Here is an 11482-nt window from a genome sequence, read left to right on the forward strand (position 1 = left end):
TCGAGCCTGCCAACACAGGCCCTATTTCCCCCTTTGATTGCCAAGGCTGGGTGTGAGTTCAGCCTAGGTAGGGGGCGCCACACAGTGAGGGATGTGGGTGAGGCCCTGGCAGCCTCTATTGGCAATTGTGCAGGGCTCTTTGATTAGGCTTACAGTTTTTTCCTAGACCCGGGCCTATATTAGGTTGCAGGTACTTTATTCTATTAATTTATTACATGGTGGCTGTTGGGGGATACGGAGCTCTTGGCTAAGCTTCCGACTTCTTGCTAGGCCCAAGAATATATTAGGTTGAGGTAATTAATTCTATTATCATTACATTATATGGTGGCCTTGGTGGGGCCGGGTGAGTCTTCTAGGACTTTGTGCCTGTCCTGTTTAGATACACAGATGACAAGGTTTTGCTAGAAAATGTCTAAATCTCCATAACTTAGTTGACAGTGATCCTTTTTCAAGTGTCAGTGCCACGCTAATTGTTACCTCTGAGACAGAAGTTGCATTTATTTGAATTTAGTCTCGTATCAAAAACAAAGCATATGGCATTTGTTGTATTAAAGAAGGACATGCAAACTTCTGCATGGAATTGAAGGTCTAGCAGATTATAATGTGGCTTGATGGGAGGATAGGAATAACAAGGAAAGCCAGACTGCTTATAAGGCTCTTATCCTAATTCCAGGATCTTAGACTTTACTAAAGCAGGGGCTACCTTGACAGGATTTTAGATTCCTGTTGACATAGAGGCTGCCTTTTAAGTTCCAGGCAGACTCTTTACCCTTTCCTGATGATTTTGTAACAACAACAACAATGACAAAAAACAACCTTCTTTGTTAGGATTTCTGATATCATTTACCTGCAGTCATATATAGCATGCAACTTTTATATTGGCACTTCTATTTTGATATCAGTTACTTAAAATCAATGTAGCATGCACATTTTGCATTTGAACATTTATTATTATGGTTGTTTGGAAACCCACTAGGAGAAAGCTGCAGTGGGTCCAAATATTGGTGACAGCAGCATATCCTCAGTCTCTGTGCTTTAGGGGAACTGGATTAGCTGCCAAGGAATAGTAGTTGGTAAAGTGTACTTACTCATAAATGATTTACTTCCTTTCTTTGCAGAAGGATATGCACAGCAGTGAGATATTAGGCCGAGGCCTTCAAGGGGGTAAGAGGAAGCCCCCAGCTTAAGCTGCTCAGGGACATGTGTCCCTCCCCAGTTAGACTTGAGGTACTACGAACTTCGCTTACTAGCTACCCGGTTTAAAGGGAGGTTTGTCTGTGTTATGGTGTTTTTCTTTTGGTTTCCTGATCCCAGATTCCAACTACCGGCTGGCCTTCAGGGCATACAGTCTTAAATCTGTCGTAGTTATGGCCCTAGGATGCAGAGGGCATATTACACCTGATTCACCACCAGTCCTGTTTAAGGGGTCAGGCAGTGATGGGTTTATACTGGGTAGTCTGGGATAGTGCGCTGCACTTCATTCAACATGGTGCACGCCTATGATAGAGATGCCTTATGCATTTTTATGTGGCAGAGCATTATCTATGGACTGCTATATTTCTCACATGGAGTGCTTCAGCTCCTTCTGGGAGGGGCAGTCATGGCCTCCAACTCCCAGCTGGCCTTCATGGCCTACAATCTTCAGTCTGTTTTAGTTATGGCGGTAATTGCCTGGGACAGAGTGTAAAGATGTACAGTTGGGCAGAGTTCTTGGCCCCTTCCTGGCCACCCCAGTCAGGTAGGGCCTTAAAAGGCAGTGGGCAAATTACGCCTGATTCACAACCAGTCTTATTTAAGGGGTCAGGCAGTAACGGGTTCATACCTGATAGTCTAGAAACGGTGCTCTATGTTTCATTTAACATGGTGCGCACAGTTGTCAGAGCATTGCCTATGGACTGCTATATTTCTCGCATGGAGTGCTTCAGATCCTTCTGGTAGGGGGCAGTCAGGAGACAAGTGGACTCAGAAACAGTGGGGCACTATCTGTATGATGGGCTGTTCATTGGTAGGGCAGATTTTGGGGTGCATGTTAGCACCTGAGGTCACAGCTTATAGTATGGATATGTAACTGGGGGGTTCCCTTGAAAACTGGGAATATGGAGGATCCTGTCCCATTTTTCACCTTTCTGGGTATCAAGATTGGCTCTTTGCCAGTGCTCTGTCACGGAACCAGATGGAGAGATTTCGCCACCTGAAGCCGTGGGCCAAGGCTTGGCCGGACGTGGTCCCGCCAGATCTGTGGGAGATTGGCAACTTGAGTCGGAGAGAGCGATAAGCCTGTCCATTGCGCTCAGTAATATGGCCAGCTACCAGAGAGCAGGTAGGGAGCTATTGGCTTTCAGGGTAGAAAGGGGTTACGTACAGCAGTGGCCCATCCCAGTGGAAGACCTCATAGAGTTTTGCGTGGAAGGCAGGAGGAAGGGCCTTGCCGTTAAGACTATTGGAGGTAAGCTCTCTGGCCTATCCTTTCTGGCCAAGTCCCGAGGTTGGAAGGCTGGGCAAGGGAACACCCTGCCACTTCTGATCCTCGCTCCCCTATTCACCCAGAACTTTTGCTAGGGCTCTTGTCCCAATCTGAACGTATATGTTCATCGTCTTTTGAGGCCCTGCTTTTTCATGCAGCCGCACTTACACTGTTCTTTGGAGCTTTTAGGATCAGTGAGGTGCTGGCGGGGTCCAGGACTGACCTATCCTCCCGTCCCCCTTTTGCTGTCTGACTTTAGTTGGAGGGAGGGACAGGCTACCCTCCAGCTGCGCTGGTCAAAGACTGATCAGTGCAAGAGGGGACGTATGGTGGTTCTTTCCCCCTCACGGAGGCACGAAATTTGCCATGTAACAGCATTGGCTAAGTTCTTAACAGTCCGTGGACAACAGCCAGGATACTTATTTGTTCATAAGGATGGCCTCCCTCTTTCTAGATTTCAGTTTTGGGCGGTTACTAGGTTAGCCCTTGGGCATATGGGACTTGATCCCAACAAGTTTGGGACACATTCTTTTCGTATTGGCGCAGCGTCTACAGCTGCCTGCTTGGGTTTTTCCCAAGGCCAGTTACAGTCCCTGGGCAGATGGCGTTCTACAGCCTATAGGTCCTATATTCGACCTTTTTGAGGGGTTCCAAAAACCAGTTTGTGACTTGTTTCTGTCACTGTTATGAGTTTCCATTGTTTGTTTTGACAGGCCGCTGGAAGAGAGACGAAAGAGTGCACATCCTCCTCTGAGGCCATGGTATGGTCTTTTGGGCAGGCCGCAGGGCGGTGAAGTCGCGTGTGGGCAAGCAGCTTGGGCTTAGCCGGTGGGCTAACGTGCAATGGCTGGGCCGCCGTGGGATGCGCTGGGACGTGCTCCTTCCAGCGCTCTTCCAGACGGCAGTAGTTCGGAATGCGCCACAGTTTTTGGTCATTCACCTGGGAGGGAATGACCTTGGCATGTTGTAGGGCAGAACCCTTATTGAACAGGCGACTGCTGACGGCAGTAGTTCGGAATGCGCCACAGTTTTTGGTCATTCACCTGGGAGGGAATGACATTGGCATGTTGAAGGGCAGAGCCCTTATTGAACAGGCGACTGCTGACTTCCGGGCCATTATGCAGCATTGGCCGGGGGTACATTTGATTTGGTCCGATATTTTACCCCGTAGGCACTGGAATTATATGGGTGACCCTAGTGGGATAAATAGGACCTGCAAAAAGTAAATAGGCAGCTCCGTCTTGCTCTATTGGACTCTGGTGGTTTTGTCATTCACCATCGCAGTAAGGTTGAGCTATATCGGTCAGATGGCGTTCATATGACCGATGTAGGTAATGAGATCCTTTTAGAAGACCTGCAGAGGGGCTTGAAGGACATCTTGTCTGAATGTGGGGTAAAGGGTGACTAAACAGAGGTTTGTCCACTTTCTGTGGCGAGGAAGTGCGGGAAAGGTTGAAGGTGAAGGGCAGCTAGGTGACACCTTTAGGCACCTTTGGAGGTTGATAGGCGGTTCCGGAGGCCTGCAGCTCCGGGTTTTACGGCCTGAGGGCAGGATACGGGTCGCCTTTGGGGCCAACAGGTCTCATCCACCCGGAGTTTCACGGCACCTACACACAATTGGAGTGTGGTCAGGGCAAGGGGTTGACAAATTGCACCCCTTTGCCCGACAGGGGTTTGGGTCGCCCGAATAGCTGCAAGCAGGCTTTGCCTGACTCACCAGTTGAATCCCACACTTATGTTCCCCTTTGCAGGTTCATTGTCATAATATGAATTTGGTTTAATAAAGTGGCCCATTATTTAACCCATCATATTGTGTCTGCGTCTTATTTCACCCCTGGGTCGCAACCCCGCTTCGCACCCGGGACTTACTGGTTGTGGAGCGTGTTTGCGGACTGGGTGAAGCCTGAGCCTCCATGCCTGAAGAGGGCAAGCGCGCCGGCTGGGGTGATGCAGTAACGGCGCGCTTCTAGAGGGGGCGGGGCATATGAGCTTATTTAGGCTCGCGCCATCCGCCCCCACTCCCTCTTCATAATTGTGGCACCCGCCCTACCCTCCCTCTGCTGCAGTGTGATTCATTTGGTCGCCTCTGGGGCCGAGTAGGAATTTTTGGCTTGCCTGCGTTTTAGCCGGCAGGTTTCTTTTGCCTACTCCATACTGTGGTTAGCAGGAAGGGCATTCAGGGTTAGTACGGGTGTTTTTTCTGTGGTTATTAGGTTGATTTGGCTGTTTGAATTTAATACTTAATGGTCGCTTTATTGAGGAAGTGCGGGAAAGGTTGAAGGTGAAGGGCAGCTAGGTGACACCTTTAGGCACCTTTGGAGGTGATAGGCGGTTCTGGAGGCCTGCAGCTCCGGGTTTTACGGCCTGAGGGCAGGATACGGGTCGCCTTTGGGGCCAACAGGTCTCATCCACCCGGAGTTTCACGGCACCGGGGGACGGTGACGCAGGTTGGCCTCCCTACACACAATTGGAGTGTGGTCAGGGCAAGGGGTTGACAGATTGCACCCCTTTGCCCAATAGGGGTTTGGGTCGCCCGAATAGCTGCAAGCAGGCTTTGCCTGACTCACCAGTTGAATCCCGCACTTATGTTCCCCTTTGCAGGTTCATTGTCATAATATTAATTTGGTTTAATAAAGTGGCCCGTTATTTAACCCATCATATTGTGTCTGCGTCTTATTTCACCCCTGGGTCGCAAATGGCTACTCAGTTACAGAATTAGTAGATACACACTAAACTTACTACCATTTCTATTTATGACTTGCATTCACCTTCAGGGAAATGTCATTTTTCTTGTCATTCTCCCAGAGACTGCGGAGTTATTATTGACAGAAATATTCCTGAAAAGTTTTATAACTAAAAGTTACAAAATTCCTTTTGCAGCTTTAGGATCTTGGATCTCTGGGAGATCCTTACTGTGTTGCATACTAAAGTAGCCCAGATACATATTGTGTTGCATACTAAAGTTTTTTTGGGGGGAGGAGGCTACAGATAATGAAATACAGTTGCTGCTGACTAGCCATGTTCAGATTTGGTACTGATATAAACATAATACATCATTAACTGTAGTTCTTTTATTCCTTTTCTCATACAGACACTACAACAGCCAATTCTCATTCCACACTGTCCCCAGCAACTAGGCTTGCACATATGCATTCTCAGAAGAACAGAAATCAGAGGGCTGAGGCTGCAATTCAGGGTGTCATAGAGGAGTCAAGGACCAAGTTCAGGACACAGCATGACAACTTTGAAGAACAGCAACAGTGTGATAGGGATAGCACTTTGCTGGAAAATATGTTGAATGTTAAGGAGCAGGACTCTAGGGGTAATTAAAACTTTCTAGAGTCCTTTGAGGTAACCAATGGCCTGCTCAGCAATCTCATGACTCTCCATGATGGAATGTCACGGACAATGTCGCAGCAGGCCACATCTGTACAGGTAAGAACCTGAGGTAGTTGGCAGTGATGTTACCCCATCAGCAGTACAGGTAAATAAAGGAACACTGGTCTGTAGAAAGCGCAAAACTAAAAATGGCACTCTTGCTGCTAAAGAAAATATTAATACTGTTAGAAGCCATGACACTCCAAATTTGATACAAGGCAAACAAAAAAGACAATGTACTCAACACCCCATTGCACACTACCTCTGGAACACTACCTCTTTCAACTGCCATTAGACCTCCACTTACTAATGCAGGTCAATCAGTGCCCGATATAAGCAAGGGACGGGAATCAAATAAAATTGTTAGTTTGACCCACCACAGAAAGCCTTTGAGCAAATGGAAAGTAATGAGGTTCTTTGTTGGGATGAGTCTCAGGAACTGTTGCCAGCCTCTGAAAGCCTTAAGAGCTACACTCCCCCTTCACAACTTATACCTCCAAGCCCAGTGACTGAAAAGGAATGGGTTCATAGCCACATATCTTCAGTTGAAGATGATGAATCTATGGCAGGCATTGCTGTTCCACTGCATCAACCACTGACTTCCGCCCAGCTCACCCAATGCACATCACATAGTTAAGAAACGTGTGATGTACAGTCCCTCCTAAGGAAACCATCTCTGGGTGTGAATGGAAATGTTAAGATTGCCTTGGTAAAAATGGCTTGCACAGTACTATAACCTCCATTGCTCCTTTTGCAGATGTATGTGCACAGTGAAATTACAGTGTCTTTCAAGTTAAGGAACTGAAGCTCACCTTTTTTATAATGTTTTTAAGACCGTTTATTTTGAAGATGTTTTAAAGATTTTTGTTTTCAAGTTGTTTCCAGATGTTTCCTGTGTTTGCCACCCAGGGCTCCTTCAGGAAGGAAGAGAAGGGTAGAAGTTTAATTAATTAATTAATTAATTAATTAATATTAATAATAATAATAATAATAATAATAATAATAATAATAATAATAATAATAATAATAATAATAATATTGGAACAAGGTCCTGGCTATCACAATTCAGTTATTAGTTACTATGACATGTGTACAAGATGGGCAAAATATTATTGTACTTAATCAAACAATGGATGTGCAGTGTACTACGCTTGATGTAATGTATCTATGTAGTAGTCACCTTACACACACACACAGACAGAGCTCACCTGTGCACAAAACACTTTTCACCTTTCTGAGCATGCATACAGTTTTTACTTGTGTTTCTAAAGAATAAATGCAGCTGTCAAGCAATGATTACATGATATGCTGAAACTGTACACTATCCAGATACACATGCACACTGCTCATGAACCTATGTATTTCCATATATAAAACTTGTGCTATGACCTTATTTCACTTTTGGTTATAAATAATAAATAAAGGAAAGCATACTATATGTTTACTCTTGTTTGCGTTACCCCATCAAATAGGAACACTCTCCAATATCCATAGAGTCTGTACTATTTTTGCCCAGGCAATGCCTGTTTCTTGCCATCACCACTCTCTTCAAATTTATGCTGTATTCACTAACTGGCAATAATACGTTTAATAATGTACCTATAGGCAACAAATATTTCTATCAAACTTTAAAAAGCAGAGAAATTGGACAGCTATAGTGAATGCACCAGGGGAGCAGGAGACCTGACCTCCTGTCTGAGATATTGTACTGCCTTACAAATTTGTCAAAATGCAAACACAATTTGGGTTTGTCTTTCACAGTCCAATCCACTTCCTGTGTAGCTTGGAAGAGTTTGGTAATATGTGCCTCTGAACATATGGTGAGTGCATCTGCATCTGCATCTTCAAAGATGAAGAATTACATTTTTGTATGTTGTATGTTGTTGGCGTTCTTACTTTGCTTCTTTCCTGTGTTTCAACAGAGAAACTAACCTAGAAAATTATATTTCCCTCATTATTCATCCTAGAAATCTGTGTCATATGTATTTTTATTATTTTCAAGGCCTTTTTATTGGTCAATATCACACAATGGTGAAGAAGGTCATTTCAAACTGGAGGGTATATTCTATTTCTCTTTTGGGTGCATTAACAGTTGAATCTGAAACTGCAGCTTTGATGTAAAATTAGACTGATTACAATATGTTGCTACTTAAGCAATGAATCTAGCTGTTGGAAAAAAACAATATACAAAGTTTATTTGCGGTCAAAGACCCATAAAAATCAGCGGTTAATATACAATAGTTGGAAGTGTGGGAATAGGATTAAAACAAAATAATAAATAATACAGAGTTAATACAAAAATATAAAAGGAATTTAAAGTAATTGTTACAAGAATAAATAAAATATTTGTTCTCAAGTATCATCAAGGGATCTGATAATTAGAGTTTCAATGTTAATACAATCATTCTAAAAGGTTTGAACGTTTAAGCTGAGCTACATACAGATATCTAACTACTGCTCTCGTATATTGTTCGTTCAGACCGCTCAAGAGGCAGGTTATGAGTTCCTTAGAAGATTTACTAGGGTATTTTTCTATAATTGGAAAAATATAATTATGACGTTCCCAAGTATATAATGGACAATCCAACAAGGTATGAGAAAGCGTTTCCATTACCCCCTCATTACGCAAACATAGCCGTTGATCATACGGAATTCGCTTATATCTACCATCCATTATTGAAGAACTTAAGCAGTTAAATCTAGCTTTTATGAACATATGACAATATTTGGGAATTAACTGATAATTAAGATAGCTTGGATACTTAAGGGGGTCAAAGGATAAAGTGTGGAACAAGGGTGAACAAGTTTTAAAGGCTGCTGCTGTATCGGTTTGTCTATATCTTTTAGTCTGAAGCATATGGTATTTCTGGCAGTAGTTATGTCAAGAGAAGCTAGATATTGTGAGGAGAGACCTAAATGAGAGAGTTTATCAGAGTACGATAACATCCATCTGGAAATAAACGTATCTTCCCAGATTTTAGCTAAGTATCCTGGGATTTGGTTGTATGCAAGTTTACACCAATAATTAAAGGCTAGTATCCAGGCCTTACAACCGATCGAAGTTAAGCAGAGTTCCAATCTCATCGCTGCACTCGGGACGCAATTTGGTAGTCCTAAAATTTGGTGCAGAAAGGTCGAAAGCACTGCTTCTAAAGGTGGTTTAAAGGCAGCAATCCAAAGAGGGACCCCATATAACAACTGGGGAATAATCTTTGTGTTGAACACTTGTATGGCCGCCGAAATAAACTGTCCCCCTTTAGTGAAAAAGTATCGTATGATATTTTTTGTTGTGTTTTGGGCTGTCATCATTGCCCCACGTATATGCGTATTCCAGTAGAGTTTTGACTGAAACGTAATGCCCAGATATTTGTAAGAGGGTACCTTGGCAATTCTTTGCCCATCTATTAACCAGTTGAAGACTTTTGGTGTCTTGGAGAAGGCTATAATTTTAGTTTTACTATAGTTAATGGCTAGTTGGTTTTGTGCACAATATGCCATAAAAGCACGAAGCAAGTGTTTTAGGCCGATTCTGGAGAAGGCTAGTAAGGCCGCATCATTGGCATAGAGCAATATTGGACATCTATGCTCATTAAACTTAGGAGAATGGAAGGAAGGGGAAAGACAGCTATTTCTCATATCGTTAAGGAAAAGGTTGAAAAGCAGGGGTGCTAAAACACAACCCTGCCTTACACCTTTCATAATAGGGATGGAATTAGACAACCCTCCTTCTATACCACAGCGAATTCTGAGGGAGGTGTTTTTGTGAAGGTTGTAATTAAGAAACAGCAGTCTTTTCTCGATCGTTGTATTTGCTAATTTGTTCCATAGAATATTCCTAGGTATTGAGTCAAAGGCATCTCTTAGATCCACAAACGCTGTGTATAAGCCACTGCCCACTTGATTCCTGTACTTCTCCGCCAGATGGAATAATAGGGCGCAGTGATCAATTACCGAGCGACCCCTTCTAAACCCTGCCTGTTCGTAGCCTAGAATGTTTTCTTCTTCTATCCATGAAACCAGTCTGTTTTTCAGATAGATAGCATATAATTTTCCTATAACAGAAAGCAAACTGATTGGTCTATAGTTATTAGGGTCTTCTCTGGGACCTTTTTTGTAGATTGGTATGATTATGGCTTCACTCCAAGCCGGAGGAATAAGTCCTGTATTATTTATTAAAGTAAATAGATTGGCCAAGACCAGAGCCCACCAATCCTGATGATTTTTAAGTAGCTCTGGAGGTAAGTTATCTCCTCCCGGTGCCTTTGACGCTTTGAGCTGAGAAATTAGGTCTATTATTTCAAGATAGGAAACTGGATTCCAGAGTGGCACCGATTTTAGATCAAAGATGAATGAGATATTTGGTGTTGTGTGTAATACATTGTTCTGCGTAGCTATATAATGTTCTTCCCATATATAGGGGGGGATATTACAGGGAATGTAGTTTGTAGGCCTAAGGTTTCCAGATACTAAAGACCAAAACTTTTTTGTATTTTTAGATTTAACTGCTTGTATTAGAGAGTTCCAGCCTGCCTTTTGGAATTGTCTCTTTTTGTTTGCTATTATTAATTTATATTCGTTTTTAGCTTTGTAGTATTCCAAAGGAAGATTTATAGAATTGCAACGTCTATATTGTAAGTATAATTGTTTTACATGTATTTTTGCTTGTTTGCATTCCTGGTCAAACCAGTGGGGCAAATGCGTATTAGATTTCGTGGAAAAAAAACAAACTTAGCCTGCTCCATTTAACCACTCCATTTAAGAAATGATGGGCATGGTCAATTAAAATCATAGAGCACACACAGAAACTTGCCAGAATATATTTCACCTCTCACTGTTTTGTCTTCTGCAAACTAAGACACTCCTCATGTCCTCTAGAGATGATTCTACAGAATAGCCAGTGCCATTATTCCCCAATTGTTTTTGCACTTTAGTGCAAATTATGCAAAGTGTTGCTGTACTTATTCACAGAAACAGAAGCAAAAGAAATAATTTACCATAGGAAATGTCACTAAAATTGCAAACATATTTAAAGTGAATATCTGAAGATCAGTACAGCACATGTCTTGGTTCTGTTATTTAGGCTGACAAAAGGAAGATGAATTACCACGTTGTTCTTAATTGAAAGGGCCTGCGGCAGGTTAAAAAAAATAAAGAATTTCAGAACGGCTCCCAGTGGCAGAGGAGAACTTGGTCTTGTTTGTGTCTGCATGTGTCGTGCTGCACAACACATGTGAGTCCAGGGGAGATTTTGTGTAGGATATAATGGAAGCCAAGGAGTGGGTTGTAATACCCTCTGCTATGGTAACTATGACCAAAATGATAGGCAAAATGTAGCTGGGGTAAAGAAGTAAATTTCTGTGTATCTGCTGCAGATAGGTTGATTTGTGGATTACTAGTGTAAAGTGTGTTATTGTGTCATGGAAAGTTAAGCCCTCAGATGCCATAAGCCAGTAATCCTGCCGCAGGGCAGGTTCCCAATTACTGGATGCTCTGAAACCTGAGCAGATATATTTGTATGCCCTTCTTCACAGCTACTGTTAAATTATAGCATTGATTCATGTTACGAAACAGTACAAATTGGTTTGTATGCCTTTAGTTTACATCTCATTAATGCCCTGGAAGCATTTACTGCTGTGCTAG

General features: G+C 43.0%; 1 protein-coding gene across 2 annotated transcripts in view; it reads right to left on the reverse strand.

Annotated features, from left to right (window-relative positions):
• LOC133363153 (poly(U)-specific endoribonuclease-A-like) overlaps positions 1–11482 on the reverse strand; it is a 52775-nt gene that overhangs the window by 34653 nt on the left and 6640 nt on the right. For both annotated transcript variants that reach the window (XR_009757598.1, XR_009757600.1), the window contains exon 4: positions 6655–6756. The gene's annotated coding sequence lies outside the window, so the exon portion shown is untranslated. The remainder of the gene's footprint in view (positions 1–6654; positions 6757–11482) is intronic.

This window comes from Rhineura floridana, chromosome 8 (genome assembly GCF_030035675.1).
Source record: "Rhineura floridana isolate rRhiFlo1 chromosome 8, rRhiFlo1.hap2, whole genome shotgun sequence".
Lineage (NCBI taxonomy): Eukaryota > Metazoa > Chordata > Lepidosauria > Squamata > Rhineuridae > Rhineura > Rhineura floridana.